Here is a 16,767-nt window from a genome sequence, read left to right as displayed (position 1 = left end):
ATACTGTTTAATATATATCATATATATATAAAACAGTTTTTAACTATATATATGTATACTATATACTACACTTATATACTACACACACACATGATGTCAAAGTCTCAGATGCATCAAAATATTGATGAACATTAAAAAAAGAAATATATATATATATATATGAATGCGGTGCACTGATAAACCAGTTCTGCAGCTCCGTCCAGAAGATTTGCTTTTGAACCTGCTGTAATTTATTACAAATCATTTGAGTGCCCTGACAGAGAAAGTTTTGAAGAAGTACTGTATGTTCATGATTTCATAGTTTTTCTGTGTAATCACATATCTGGAGTCCAGACGTACGCTGGTACAGTTGTGTGTGTTTCTGTCTCCTGAAGGGCTTCGTCACTGAAGCACTTGGCAACATTTAAAGTGACGTCGCCTCTTCTGGATCCTGCTGGCTCTCGGTCAGGATTACCTGGTTTTCTTTTAGTCGAGGACTGGATTTGAACCGACCCTCATCAGATCGTAGTGTTTTGATGGTGGTCTGATATAAGAAGACATGAAGGACTAGTAAAGCTTCTACTAATATCAGAAGAACGTAGATTCTTCTAATAGTTTTTTGGTTTGTTTGTTTTTTTAACATCTACTGGAATGTTTGTTGTTTTATTTCACATCTCTTTCTTTTTTCTGCAGACAGACATACGGTTGAACCACTGCTGAGTGAATCTCAGAAACGTTTTGAAGGTGTTTTCTGTTTTATTTTCTGCTCATTTGACGGATTCTTTATGTAGTTACAGTAAGTAGCACTAAAACCCCACGTTATGCTGTACGTTTCATCGGTCCTGATAAACTTGATTAGTTATTTATTAGCAGGTTTTGGTTCAGGGTTTAAAGCTGATATTTGCTCTCTAATGTCGGGATAATCGATCAGTTGCTGTATGTGAGAACCTGATTTCATCGACTATCGAGCACTTCACTGATAGATACAACACTCATATACCGTAGGCTGCTATTTCTAACTGTATATTTATTGTAAATATGTATTTTATTTATCAGATCATTGTCACGGTTCGTTTAGGATGTAGTCTTCCAGTTAAAATCGCTGTGGTTGTCTGAAGTTAAAACTGTTGGTTCACAAGCACAAACATCAGAACGACGTGAAGACTAATAATCTCCCTGAAACGCCCACAAATATGATATTTCTGAAGATGCACATGTAAAAGCAAGCGTGCATCATATTCTGTTGCATATCTGCATCATGATTACAGTTTATTGTGGCATTTTTGTTTTTTACATTTTAATTTCTGTGCAAATTAATATCATGTTACACTGGAGTTTCACACGCTGGTGATTTTTGTGCATTTGATTGTTTTTTTCTTCTTCTTATTTTGACGATCGTGTGTACACTGACGCTGTTCCTCATTCGAGATCCACATTTCTGATGCTATCCAACATTCATAAAAGCCGATATATGAATGCAATAATGACAGCGAACGATTCAGAGTTTCAATGTCTCTTTTAACACGATGGAGGTGTTTCTCAGCTCGGTCTGCTGAATAACGGCTGTATATTTACAGTAAAACCGCATTATTGTCTTCTAAAGGTTCAGACTGTGAAATTGTATAATCGTAATTAATATTTATTGATTTGTTTCTTGTGCAAAAGTTGACTGTATCTCAGAATTTTGACTTGTAAAATGAAAGATGATACTAAGTTGAGACTTTTTAATAGACTTTGTAGAAGTGCCATTAGATGTAATATAATTTTTTGATAAACAAAAGCATATTTTCTAGGAAACAAAAGGTTCATTGTAAGTCCTCTAGTGAATGTAGATGACAATCTGTTTGAGTTGATTTTGCCTGAATTCTTTGGTAATTTATTTGGATTCTTTGTTTGTTTGTTTGTGTTTCCGCTTTGCTCTCTTTCTGTTTCTTTCTTGGTTTCTCTCTTCATTCTTGGGCACATTGTGTCTGTTTGTTTGTGCTGTGAAAATGTGACAATCTTTATCTAGATCTTTATTTAGCTGAAGCATAGATTAAACAACATTTTCTGTGGAATCGTGCTTGTTTTGATTTTATTACTATTATTATTATTTTTTTTAAATGATGCTTGAGCGACGTTGCATTTCAGAAAAACTGCATTCAGAACAATATTAATATTTACCAGAAGAAAAATGATCAATAGTTACGAGTCAAATCATCTTCAGTTTATCTCCATCTTCATGGAAAATCTGTGGATTTGCAATACCTGCCTATAGAAGATGTGCAAATGACTACATTTGAGTGTAATCTCTGAAAAATTATTATTTAAAATCCTTCTAGGTGAATATAAAATCACAGAAATGCATTGGTTAAATAAAACTGATATTTTTATTAGGGTTATCAGAGAGAAGAAATAATGGAAGATTTAAATAATTTTGTTCATGAATCAAAAAATTTGAAACAAACAAACACAAAGGAGTGTTTTATTTCTGTAGGGCTAAGAATAAAACAAACTAGATCAGTTCAAAATATATTTCCAATTAAATCTACCTGTAGAATCTAGTTAAATTAGACATCTGTCAACATCTTCATTAAACATCAAAACTACACAGTAAAATAAATAAATTATAAAATAAAGTAATACAACCCAGGTGACTTTAGTTCTGTAGTTAATATAAATTCCATATTTTGCTCAAAATGAACTCTTTTTCAGTGTTATTTCTATAAAATTATATTTTTTAAAAATGCTGCAGGTGACAATTCAGAGTTAAATTCAAGAAGAAATATTGGAATATTTACATTTTTTTTCTATTCTTCTGAAGAATTTGTGCACAAAATTATAAAGTTGGCAACATATTCAAGGGATAAATCATTAGGGTTTTCATTAAAAAAATAATATTTGCTTCTAATAATAATAAAAAAGAAATTGCTTCTGTAGGCCTGAAGAAAAAAAAGAATGGAAATAAAAACTAACTTAAAATAAAAAACAATAAAAAACAATATTTGCTTCTGTAGGCCTGAAATAAATAAATAAATAATGGAAATAAAAAATAACTTCTATCAGTCCAGAATGTGTTTCCAATCAAACTCTACAGTATTTTGGCATAAGTTCATCATCTGTAGAATCTAGTTAAATTATGGATGCCCTCATCTTCATAAAAAAAAATCAAAACTACACAAAGTAAAAGAATACATGACCCAGGCGACTTTACTAAAATCTTAAACTTGAGTTAATATAACTTTCCTAGTTTCGCTCCGCTTCATTGTTTCAGTGCTCTTTTTGAGTGTAATCTCAATAAAATGATCTTTAAATCCTTCCAGGTGACTGGGAAAGTCGTAGGCCAAATGTATGTGAACCAGGAACGAATGACCTCAAACGTCTTTCCAAGGAGTTTCCGGTCTGTCCGTGGATATCTGTGCATAGAAAACACTACAGCTTCTCCTCGATTCAGAGGATGATGTGGATGTAAGATATAAAGCAGGTGCCACACATTCAGTTTTAACCCTTAAATCTCTTTTTTAACTTCCTCATTTCTTTAAGAACGCCTCCTTCGCCGGACGCCCATCTGCATTCTGATCAAACAAACATCCGCGCTGCAGGACGAGAAATGCGTGGCTAATTCGGAATCTCAAAGCCAATTCACTGGACATTTTCTTAGAGAGCGAGATGCTAATTATTCTCTGACTGCACATGTAAAGCAATCCAGCTGCTCGCGGTGATTCCCATGACCCTGCCCCCATCCGCCCCCTGCGAACAGCCCGACTCTTTTGTGTGCAGTTAGTAGTTTGGCGTGTCTATTGTCCGCTCCGGCGCTCAGGTTCTGCCCTGGAGCTCAGTGAACCCCTGCAGCCCCGCGTGAAGGGGACGAGGTGTAAATAAGGGTGTGTGGCGGTCTGGCTGGAAATACTAGAATTTAATCCAGAGGCCCAGAGGACTTTGCTTTACTGCAAGAGATCAGTCATATAATCAGGAACCAGAGGAGGAAAAACAACATTAAATGTTGATGATAAAACGGATGCAAGCATCTAATTGTGCATAAATGAATCTGCTTTCAAATGGGAGGAGAAAACACGTTTTTTGATGTTGATGTCTAAGGTCATGGAATCATTTATTTATATACTGTATATAGCTCTTTTCACACTGTTTCACAGCAGCTTTGCAGAAAATCATAATGTTCGTGTTTATAATATATCTTAATATCTTCATGCCTTCTAGATGCAGATTAGAGTAATATTCTTAAAAATATAAGCACCCGGCAACACCTTAGCAACAATTAAGAGCAACCCAGCAACACCCTAGCAACCACTTTAAAAACTACAACAACCCAATAGCAACCAGACAGAACAGACTGAAAAATACATACTTGTATCAACAAGCTAAAAATGCTTACAACATGTGAGCAACCACTTAGCAATACCCTAGCAACCTCTCGGAAAACACTAGCAACACCCTAGCAACCACTCAGAAAGCCATAACAACCCAATAACAACCAGTCAGAACAGATATAAAAATGCATACCAACAAGGCAGCAATGCACACCCTAACAAATACAAACCCTAGCAACCACTTATTACTAGCCACCACCCAGCAACATTGTAGCAACCACTCAGAAACCATAACAACACCCTATCAACCACTCAGAATGGCGAGAAAAATGCATATTTATATCAACAAGCTAAAAATGCTCACAACACGTGAGCAACCACCCAGAAGATCCCAGCAACACCTTAGCAACCACTCAGAAAGCCCTAGCAACTCCATAGCAACCACCCACAACATCTTGAAAAATGAATACTTGTGTCAACATTTACATTACATTTAGTCATTTAGCAGATGCTTTTATCCAAAGCGACTTGAGGACAATGGAAGCAATCAAAAACAACGAAGTTAAACAAGTCTGCAAGTCAACAAGTCAAAAATGCTCACAACACATGAGTAACAGCCTAGCAACCACTTAGAACACCCTAGCAACCCCAGGCGACATTAAAAAGGGTTAACTTGGGAAATATTTCAAATTAATCATTCAGAGAGACATTTAGAAAGCAAACACTGCAACTAAAAGGACAATGTTAAAACTATAGTTTAGTCTTTCATGTCACATAATTCTGCATATTGTTTTCATTTCTATTGATTTTAAGGGCATTTTGTTTTGCAAACTGTTTGGTCTCCACTTGATATCTGATATCAAATCTGACAAAACCAGTTGAAGGACTGGACTAGACAACGAGCAAATGAGAAACAAGCATGCCATGACTAGTTGCACTCTTTGATGAGCGCGCATTCCACCATTTGACTTAATTAGATGTGTGTTTTGCACACGACAACAAAAAATCTTAATATAATTTCCATTTCACCACAGCTAGCACATTTGCATTTATTCCCCAGACGACAGCAAGTCTTTGTAGGAGAAGTGAAGCTGAAACTTGGATGTCTTCACCTCGCAAGGCCAGCGGTGGGAGACCTTGACCTCTGAACGGACGGCCGGGGACATCTGGTGCTGGCCATGTTTATTTATTTATTTACCTCATAACAAAAGACAGGTGGTCACACTTGAAAAGGAGCGATGCAGTCTCTCTCTCTCTCACACACACACACACTCGTACATAAAACAGAAAAAGAGCAATGCTCTGTCAGAGACGAGACCTTTGTGTCTTATATAATTAACATCAAAACATTATATCCTCAATATCACCTTTTTAGTGATGCTATGAGGTGGTAATACTCTGATACTTTGAAAAATATCATGATATGTTGTTCATGCAGCATCACATTTTCAAGGTGTTATACAGAATATCTTAATACTAACATGGTGCAAAAATCATAATATCAAATCCTCAAAACAAACCAGCAACTGCTTTGAACAGCTTGAAAACAGATACTTCTATCAACAAGCTTACAACTCGTTAGCAACCACCTAGCAACTCCCTAACAACTAGGATGTGATGGTAAACAAACAGGATGGTTTGGTCACAGTTTGGTACATTTTCAGTACAGCAGGGGAAGACAACTAAACATACAATTGCTCCTTTTTTTAAAAGGAATTTTTTTTGCATCAACTTCTAAATCTAATTCTGAAATTTTGTGTTTCAACTCCAGTTCGTTGTTGAAATAGCGGCTGTCATAATTTGTTTTCATGACAAAACGGCATTTATTGTTTGAAACTCATTAGAAAAATTGACAGAATATGAAAGATGAGGTTTAGTTTCTTATTGAAAATAACAAAACACAAAGTGTATTGTGATTATTGATGGTTAATGTGGTTGAAAGGGGTATTCGTCATGTACACGTGCATATCGAACCAAAAGACACCAAACACAACACCCTGGCAACCACGTACATCACGTTTGAACACTAGCATAAACTACTGTATAAAAACAAAAAAACAAACTACCTTAGCAACCACACAGAAGACCTGTGCAATCACTCATAACAGCTAGAAAAAGCATACTCATATCAATGAGCCACAAATGCTTACAATACTGTAGCAGCCACCAAGCAACCATTCAGAAGACCCTAGCAACCACTCAGAAAACGCTTGTAACTCCATAGCAACCATTTAGTAAAGCTAGAAAATGCATACTTGTATCAACAAATCACAAATACTCACAATATATTGAAAACCTACTGGCAACACCCTAGCAACCACAACAAATAGAAAATGCATACTTGTATCAAATGCACACAATACATTAGCAACCACCCAGATAACCCTAGCTACACCCTAGCAACCACCCAGAACTGCTAGAAAATGTATAATTGTATCAACAAGCCACAAATGCTCAATACATTTCACAACCACCCAGCAACTTCCTAGCAACCACTCAGACCAAATAGAAAATGCATTATTTTGGTAATTACGGCCCAGAAAACCCTGGCAACCACCCAGAATATTTTTAAGTTGCATACAGTAACACCCTAGAAACTCCCCAGCAACCACTCAAAACATCAAGAAAATGCATTCTTTTGTTAACAACCACCCAGAACACCCTAGCAACCATTTACAACATCTAGAAATTGCATACTTGTATCATCAAGCTATAAATGCTCACAATACTTTAGCAACACCCTATCAACCACTCAAAAACCCTAGCAACATCCTAGCAACCACTCAGAACAGATACAAAATGCATTCTTTTGTCAACAGCTACTCGGAAAGCCCTAGCAACACCTTAGCAACCACTCAGAACAGCTACAAAATGCATTCTTTAGTCAACAACCCCTCGGAAAACCCTAGCAACATCCTAGCAACCACTCAGAACAGCTACAAAATGCCTTCTTTAGTCAACAGCCACTGAGAAAGCACTAGCAACCACTCCAAACAGCTACAAAATGCATTCTTTTGTCAACAGCTACTTGGAAAGCCCTAGCAACCACTCCATACAGTTACAAAATGCATTATTTTTTCAACAGCCACTCGGAAAGCCCTGGCAACACCCTAGCAACCACTCAGAACAGCTACAAAATGCATTCTTTTGTCAACAGCCACTCGGAAACCCGTAGCAACACCTTAGCAACCACTCACAACAGCTACAAAATGCATTATTTTTTCAACAGCAACACGGAAAGCCCTGGCAACACCCTAGCAACCACTCAGAACAGCTACAAAATGCATTCTTTAGTCAACAACCACTCGGAAAGCCATAGCAACACCCTAGCAACCACTCCAAACTGTTACAAAATGCATTATTTTTTCAACAGCAACACGGAAAGCCCTGGCAACACCCTAGCAACCACTCCAAACAGCTACAAAATGCATTATTTTGTCAACAGCTACTTGAAAAGCCATAGCAACACCCTAGCAACCACTCCAAACTGTTACAAAATGCATTATTTTTTCAACAGCAACTTGGAAAGCCCTAGCAAAACCCTAGCAACCACTCAGAACAGATACAAAATGCATTCTTTCTAGCAACACCTTAGCAACACCTTAGCAACCACTCAGAACAGCTACAAAATGCATTCTTTAGTCAACAACCACTCTGAAAGCCCTAGCAACCACTCAGAACAGCTACAAAATGCATTCTTTTGTCAACAGCTACTCGGAAAGCCCTAGCAACCACTCAGAACAGATACAAAAATGCTTTATTATGTCAACAGCTTTCCACAGTTGAAAAGCAACACCTTAGCAACCACTCACAACAGCTACAAAATGCTTTCTTTTGTCTTTCCACAGTTGAAACACTGACTGAGCGATTACACGAGATCTGATACTTGACAACAACCACCTAGAACACCCTAGCAACCACTCACACAAAATGCATTCTTTTTTGCAGTCAACAACCACGTAAAGCATCAATGAATCGTGAAATTATGCATTGAAAACTTTGACTATATTTGAAAAACTCATGGAAATCAAAAGTTGACTGTAAGAAGGGGGATTTTAGTAATATGTCCTTGTCCCGTATGGAGTGTGAGCTGATGGAGGAGCAGAGGAGGAGTCCAGTGCACAGCTGTCACTCCTTCACTACACGCACACATATTTATAGCAGCCGCATCACCGCGGCCGGCTGTGTGTCTGCGCACAGCTGCTCTGTACAAATGGGGGGTGATGCAGAGCCACACGCCTGGACTTAAGTGTGTCCAGGAGTCAGCGGGGCCCGGCAGGCCTTTTGGGGTCCCTGGCATGTGGCTCTGGGAAAGAGGAGCCACCTCAGAAGTCACGGCTGTGACCTTTTACAGTAAAACGCTGGTGATGAAAGTCTGGACAGCTGCAGAGGAGCACACACAAAAGAACAGGAGGAGTGTCAGGAACATCTAATTGCTTTTCCATCTCCACAGCATGCATGAAGACTCCTGCCTTCTATATCGTGGAGATCCTCAACACAATTACAAAATTAAACAAAATTACAAAATTCAAAAAGGACGTATAAGTTTCATAACAGTAGTTCAAACAACTAGAATAAGTTTTCAAGCTTCAAAAAGGACGTATAAGTTTCATAACAGTAGTTCATACAACTAGTCTACTATAGTCAACGTCTTCTAAAGTCACATGAAGCTTTCTGTGAGGAACAAACCCAAATTTGCATCATTTAGAATTACAGGTAGGTGTGTTGGATTTGGGTTGCAGCCAAACAATATCTCTGATTTAAGAGCTGCATGTTTAATAGTAAGAGCATGTAAAGAAATGCAATATTTAAATATTCATGAAAATAACATGTATTAGAGGAAACATTTTGTCATATAAGCCAAAAACAAACAGTCATGTGTAGTAAAGAGTGTCTGCTCTTTATTTAACCTTGTGTTAAGCAAATTGTAATGGACAAATAAACTTTAAGAAAATAATTCAATTCCATTAAGGTTTGGGGTCAGTAAGATTGTTTCTATTCATTAACCATCACGAAGGATGCACTGAATTGATCAAAATTGGTACTTTCTATGCATGAACCAGCACAGTTGCTCCAAGCCTGATGTTGTTGTGTATGATGGTTCAGTGTCTGATCGAGCTTAAAGTTTAAAAACGTACACAGAAGTCTGACTTTAGTGTCCCGAAGTGTTACAGGAGCATCAAACCTCTGGTTCCAGTTTCATTTAAAGTCAAATGAATGGTTGCATTGACTTTAAACAACTGTGCATGGTTTATATTACATACACACACACATACATATAACAAAGAAAACAAGTAGATTGAATAGAAAAAGCTACTGTTAGAGAACTTTGTTTATTTTTAGTTTTTATGATTTAATGAGTTTTGCTAGGAGACCGTGAATGTAGTCCTGACAGACACAGCTGCTCAGTGAGAAACTAATAAAGTATTATATATTCAGGTGCTGCCCTCTAGTGACAAACCTGATTATACCACTGTTAAGACACCCAACAAGAAAAATAAATAAATAATTAATGTCAAGTACACAAAAAGTCCCAAACATCATAATTATGAAAAAAATAAATCCAATTATGAAAGAGCAAGAAACAATGCAAGCATATATAAAACAGTAATCTCATTAGAACCACATTTTTTTAAGGTTAAAGTATCAGAAACATGATTTTGGTCTAGACTCAAATTGCCATAGCCATAATCCACAATGTTAAATGGATATTGTGACATTCTTAAAAGTCCTAGGATAGTTACTGCTGCAGTATTTGTAAGTACCTACCAGATACTCTTTGAAGAGACTGCTTGGATCTTCATTCAGATATATACAAAGTGCCCTGAGGAGGCATTCCCGCTTCTTTTCAACAGTTTCATTCTAAATAGAAAAAAGTAGCATCAACAACCATAATACAAACCTATTATACTTCTATAATTATGTAAAATATGTGAAACTTTAACTATAAAAGTAGGCACATGTACAATGACCATTTACTTAAACATTATCAATGATTATACAATTACTCAATTACGGAGTACACAAGTAGGGCTGTCACCATAACCTATTTTTTGTTGTATGATATATTGCAACAAAATTATTTGCAATAAATTAAATTGACATTTTAAGACCAATTTATGCCACTGACTTCACAATGACAGTATAATGATAAAATAAACGCAAGCATACTCTTTCAAACAACAAAGAACATTTTATTCTTAAGAATATTTAGATACTGGAATGAGACGTGAACTAATATATCTTATCCTATTATAGATAAAAAAATAAATAAAAATACACCTTTGTTAACAAAACAGTGCTCAGTAACAAGTATTAGGACAAAAAGTAACATTAATGGTCAGCAGTTATGTATTGTTTGGTCAAGCTCATAAATGGGGTCATATTTGAGCTTGACCACATAATTTGTCTCCTGTGTTCGTACTGCACTATAATCGGAAACAGGAGCTCAGACACTGCATGACTTCACAAGTATCGCAGACAACTCTGTCTGGTCCGCAAACTATGTTTCATAACCAAATGCACATGAGAAGTGATAAGGAAATAATGCAGGATCACACGTGAGATCTGAGTTCTTAAGTGGGACTGGTAATGCCCTGCATGAAGTTTGCGATTCAAAATGTTCCCAAATTGGAGCTAAAGCTTGCGGCTTGCATTACCAGACACTTTCCGCTCTGTGTGTGTATATCCACACAAATATCTTTGCGCATGTGTGGTCTGATGCTTCTTGCTCTTCTTCTTCTTTGGGTTTTCATAGCAGTTGGCGTCACACTATACTGCCACCCTCTGGATGTAAGAATTTTTTACTTAACATAAATGGTTTGTGTTTAGACAACGCGTTAGGATTTTGTAGAGTTAAGTTGAGACATAATTACGTGGACCTTAATAGAAAAAAAAATTTAAAGTCAACAAACACAATTATTATAAGTAAACTGAATATACATATATTATGTCAAGTGCACAACCTTCCTTGTTCATTTTTTTGAGTGTTGCCTTGCCTTGCCTTTAACTTATGATTTCACACATTCATAACTGTCACTGTCATGCATAAAAAAATGACCAACACCAGTTACTCATAAATCAGGAAACCAGCTTGACTTTATCTGTACATAACATCTTGGTTAAATGTTTGCATGTCTTTGATCATTTCATTATCACTTTTAATCTACAACTGCCTTCCTCAACACCACCAACCCCTGGGTTCTCTTTCTCCTTCTGTGTGTGTGGATGTTTATGTGATTTATGAGGACTCAAATTTGATGTGTATGACGTAGGTATTACAACATAAAAAAGTGGTTTATGAGGACACTTCCTGTGTCCCTGTAACTCAAAATGCTGTTTTATAACAAAGTTCGGGAGGAACAGTCGCAGTTCATTAACCTGATTAACACAAGTGGAGACCAATCAGTAATCAACTCACGCCAAGGTATAAAGAACAGCAGAACCTACCTCCGTTCATTGACAGTTTTCAGCAGTCAACAGCTCTTCAGCTCTCCTCTCTGCGAACCATGTCGAGAAAACCAAGCTCTTCATCTGATGAAGAAGTGAATATCGCCGGGGATGCACCTTCGCATTCCAACGGCCACACGACCATCATTCCTACGCCGGACGTCGCACCTGAGCACAAGCCCAACCCTCGCGGCCGCACACCGGCCCGATCAGACCTGCGCGCACCAAGACGCCGAGGCCAGCCTTCACCACCCCCGGCAAGACTGCCATCTTCTCCAGCATCCTCCTACCGCTCGGCCACCCCGACGATCCCACCTATCGGGAAATGGACCGTAGCTGGACTAAGGAAAGCGCTGGAGAATGCAGACATACAGGCTTCAAGGAAAATGCACAAAGCGGAGCTGTACGATCGTATGTCTGTTACAAGCAACGCCTAAGTGCAAATCTCGCACTGCCCGAAACTCACCGGTCCAGTCAGTCGGGTTCTCGCACAAGATCGCTCGCTTCACCAATCGACGAGGAACCCTTCAGCAGCCTGGACCAGGGCAGGTGCAGGAGGCCCAGCCCTCCACACCACTTACGCAGCAGCGCAGTATGCCGCCGGGCCCAGCAGCCCCCCCACAGCTACTCGCTCAGGCACTCCCGCTGTTTATAACCCTTTTCCCTTCCAGTGGCCTCCAGCTCCTCTCGCAGACGCTAGCGCAAAGCTACCGACGCTAGCAGAACAGGCCCAACCATATCAACAATCCTACCCACCAGGTCATAACCCCGCCCACTTCCAGTGGCCTGTAGCTCAGACAAGCGCGGGCCCGCCCCCCAAGCGCGAGGCCCCCTACCACACCTACACACCACCCTTCCTATCTCCCTCCCTTTCCTCCACATCATCCTAATAACCTTTCTCTTCAAACCTCAACAGGTCATCAAAGCGCGAGACCTCCGATGACAGTTACAGACCCGGCGCATACCCTCCCCAGCTATTCGCTCCAAACTAAAAACCAGTACTCTCTTTCCACAGCAATACAGATGCCCATTCCGTCCAATGCCGTGGCAATGGAGCCACCTCCCGTGTCACAAAACATCCGGGCACAGATCCTCGCAGGTATGGACGTAGATCTTTCATCTCTACTCTCTCTGCTCCCCGCAGCCCAATCAGACAGGCAAATAGACTGCGGGGACTTCTCAGTCACTTAAAAAAAATCCAACCACCCACTCATCCCGCCTACTGTCATTTCCTGAATTCACCATTGCTTTCGCTAGATACACAGAAATTATCTGTTCAGCTTTCCCCCACAGGCGGCGCGAACTGAATGATTATTTGGCTATAATAGCAGAGCTCGCGCTGTCCTATGGGGGCGGGCATTTCTACACCTATCACAAACTCTTTTCAGCTAAGAGTTCAGTACGAGTCGCCCAGTGGAACCAGTGCACATACTGGGGGGCTCTCGACCAGGATCTCCACAGCAGGGTATTTCTGGGCTGTAAGAACATTTCCTGCGCAGTCTGCAGGTCAGTGGCACACCCAACCATGTTGTGCCCCCAAGTTAATCCTTCTGTTCCACACCACTCAGGAACCAGCCCAGTGAGATCCACTATGTTGCAGCTATGTGCCACGCCCTGCAACAGCCTTAGCAAATCAAAAATTTAAAAACCCCTCCTTTGAAGGAAGCAGGCAGCCCTGCAACCAGTTTAACGCTGGTAAATGCATCAAATCGCGCTGCCGGTACCTTCATGTTTGTAGTTTCTGCGGCGGCGCTCATGCCCGCTTCGTGTGCCCAGTGTACAAATCTGCTAATAAAAATTCAAAAAATTACCTATCGACTCCTGTAAATATTTCACGCATGCACGCTGAACTAGCTCATCATCCGGACCCCGAATTTACCAAGTACCTGCTGACAGGCCTCGAAAACGGCTTTAAACCCGGCGCAGAATGCCCGCTCTCACAGAACACTATCTGTAGTAATCTTCAGTCCGCCCTAACAGAACCCGAAGTCGTCGACAATCTGATTAAAAAAGAAGTCGAATCTGGTTTCATGATCGGCCCTTTCGACACTCGCCCATTCAACACGTTTTGTATCAGCCCCATCGGAGTGGCTACAAGAAAATTTTCGGGGTAAACAACGTCTCATAATCGACTTATCAGCCCCGCATAATTCCCCGTTTCCAAGCATTAAAGTCTAAGGGTATTTTTTGCTTAATTCCTCTCGATGAATTTTCGCTTAAATACCAATGACATAGATCAAGCAAATCGACATGGTTAAAATCGCAGGTCGGGGTGCTTGGCTGTTATGCGTGGTTAGAAAAAAAAATCGAATGGTGGTTAGTGCAAAAACATTACTTCAGCCTTAAAAAATTATGCCTATCCATCCAGATTCATGGCATCTTTTTTTTCTAAATGAGTGCGCTGGCGTGGGAAATATTACTTCGCACGTACGCCTAACCTTCGGATGCAAAAGCAGCCCAAAAATGCCATTTCGCACATGCTTTCAGAAGCAGTTTGCTGGATCTTGTCCAATAATTACGCCATTCCCCACCTCATTCACCTGCTAGACGATTTTTTAAATATATTTCGCCCCCCGAAGCCATACCAGCCGCACGTTTCCTTACGGCTCAAAAAGTCTTTTCCGAACTCTTCGGAATTCCTATTTCTCAAAAAAAACATTTATGGTTATCCAGCCAAATCCATCGAGTATCCTCGGGATTAAATTGGATTCAGACAAATTCCAAGCATCCCTGCCCAAAGAGAAAATCGACCGAATCATCTTAGTCTCATCTACCCTCATCGACAACCCAAATTGTTCTAAACATGAAACTACTATCCCTGCTGGGCCACCTAAATTTCGCTATGCGCATTATTCCGCAAGGCCGCCCATTCATTTCGCACCTCCTCTCGCTCGAGTCCTCCGTCCCCGCACTAGAGGACCGCATTTCTATAACCCAAGCATGTCGCGACGAACATCAAGTTATGGTTAACATTCCTAAACCAATGGAAAACGGCCTATCTCTTTCTCGCGCCACCTCGTTTGGGCGTCCCCAGTCGATATCCGAAACATTGTCTCACAGACGCCGCCCCCTCGGTTGGTTTTAGAGGATTTTACCAAGGTGAAAAACTGGTTCGCGTCTCCTATGGCCACCACAATTACAGGACATACCTCTGTCCTCCGCATTATTAGAGATCTACCCCTATAGTAGTAGCTCTCCTTTCTGTGGGGAAAAGAATGGACCACTAGCAGCATTCTTGTGCATTCAGCGCGACAATGATGCAACAGCACTCCATTGCATTAATAAAGGCCGCTCTCATTCACAGGCTATAATGCCTCTTTTCAAGACGCCTCACCTGGATCTCAGCGTGCGACCAATTCATCTTAGTCGCCAAACACGTTCCGGGGTTATCAGAAAATACCCCAAAATCGCTGACTCTCTCTCTCTCGCTTTCTGTTTCAGAAATTCAGGACGCATGGCTCCAGGGGGTCGGACAATTTCCCAACGCCCGTTCCCTCCATATTCAGAAGATTCTGATATTCCCGTAACACACTCCGCTAAAACCCCTCCTCGACACATCACTCGACAAATCACATCCTCCAAAGCAGTTTCCCCCAGAACCCTCCAAACCTACGTGACCGCTAGTGGAGATGTTTTAAAAACATTCCACATATCCTATAAGCCATACCATTCCCAGACTTTTCTCTCCTCACAATCACTTTTCATTCATATCCTATTGCTTAACAGCATCAAGAGCCTGCAAATCGGCTCGGGAATAAAAGGGTATCTGGAGTTGCATTCAAAGAGAAAATCCACAAACTGATATACGGCGCCCCCTCACCCGAGATAAATAATTCACAAACCTCCCTCTTAATCAAAGGAATTCAACGATCCCAGCCAAACCGTCCCGACACCAGACACTACCCATAACATCCCAGCATATCCTCACCCAATGCATTTACACCCTCCGCACCGGCTACCTGTCTCTCCATATCACCCGCACATTAGATGCCATGTTTATTTTAGCCTTTTTCGGTTTCTCGGAGAAGCTCGGAACTCGCCATCACCTTGGCCACCAATTCGTCCCCAAACCCACCCCACCATCTCAGACTTATCAGTCATAGACAACGAAACCATATCGTATTTGATTAAACAAAGTAAGACAGATCAAACCAAAAAAGGCCATTTCATTTACAGGCTTTTCAAGACTCTCATCACCCATCCAACCATTCCAATCCATTCTGGCATACCTCCAGTGGAGAACTTCCCAAGCTAAATCCCATCTCGATCCCCTATTCATAGACGAATCCAACAAACCCAGTCACCCCGCTTCTGGTTTCAGAAACATCTGAAATCCGTCCTCCACACTCACTCGGACATCCCAGCAAAAAACTTCCAAACAAGCCACTCCTTCCGCATAATTGGGCATTCAGACCTCAGCAGCTCAAAAAGGTCTCATATCCCAGCAGCAGCATCCAAGCTGCTAGGGCTCTATGGTCCTCAGATGCCTTCCAAAGCTACATAAGAACCAACCGTTTCCTCACCAAAAAAATAATTCACACCAAACCTCTTAATCAAAGGAATTCAACGATCCCAGCAAACCATGTCCCGACAAAAAAAAAAAAAAAAATCAATATACCCAATCATTTATCTCCTCCGCTACCTGTCTTCACGCCGCATTAGTCCATGCGAGCTCGAGTCTCCCAGCGGACTCGAAGTAGATATCATATTATTCGATTTCCAAACTGCCCCACCATCTCAGCTTCTCAGCATAGACAACGAAACCATTCGTACTTGCGGAAACAAAGTAAGACAGTCAAACCAAAAAAGGCGCATTATTTACTTTTCCAAACTGCCACCCATCCAGCGAGCACCAGCCTCTCAGCGGACGCAGTAAATATTATTCGTTTCCACTGCCCGTCCAGCGAGCACCAGCCTCTCAGCGGACGTCCTCCAGTAATATTATTCTCAAGCCACTGCCCGTCCAGCGAGCACCAGCAGCTCTCAGCACTAGTCTCTCAGCGGACGCGGTAAATATTATTCGTTTCCACTG

The sequence above is a fragment of the Cyprinus carpio genome, chromosome B17 (assembly GCF_018340385.1).
Source record: "Cyprinus carpio isolate SPL01 chromosome B17, ASM1834038v1, whole genome shotgun sequence".
Classification (NCBI taxonomy): domain Eukaryota; kingdom Metazoa; phylum Chordata; class Actinopteri; order Cypriniformes; family Cyprinidae; genus Cyprinus; species Cyprinus carpio.
This window is presented reverse-complemented; position numbering follows the sequence as displayed.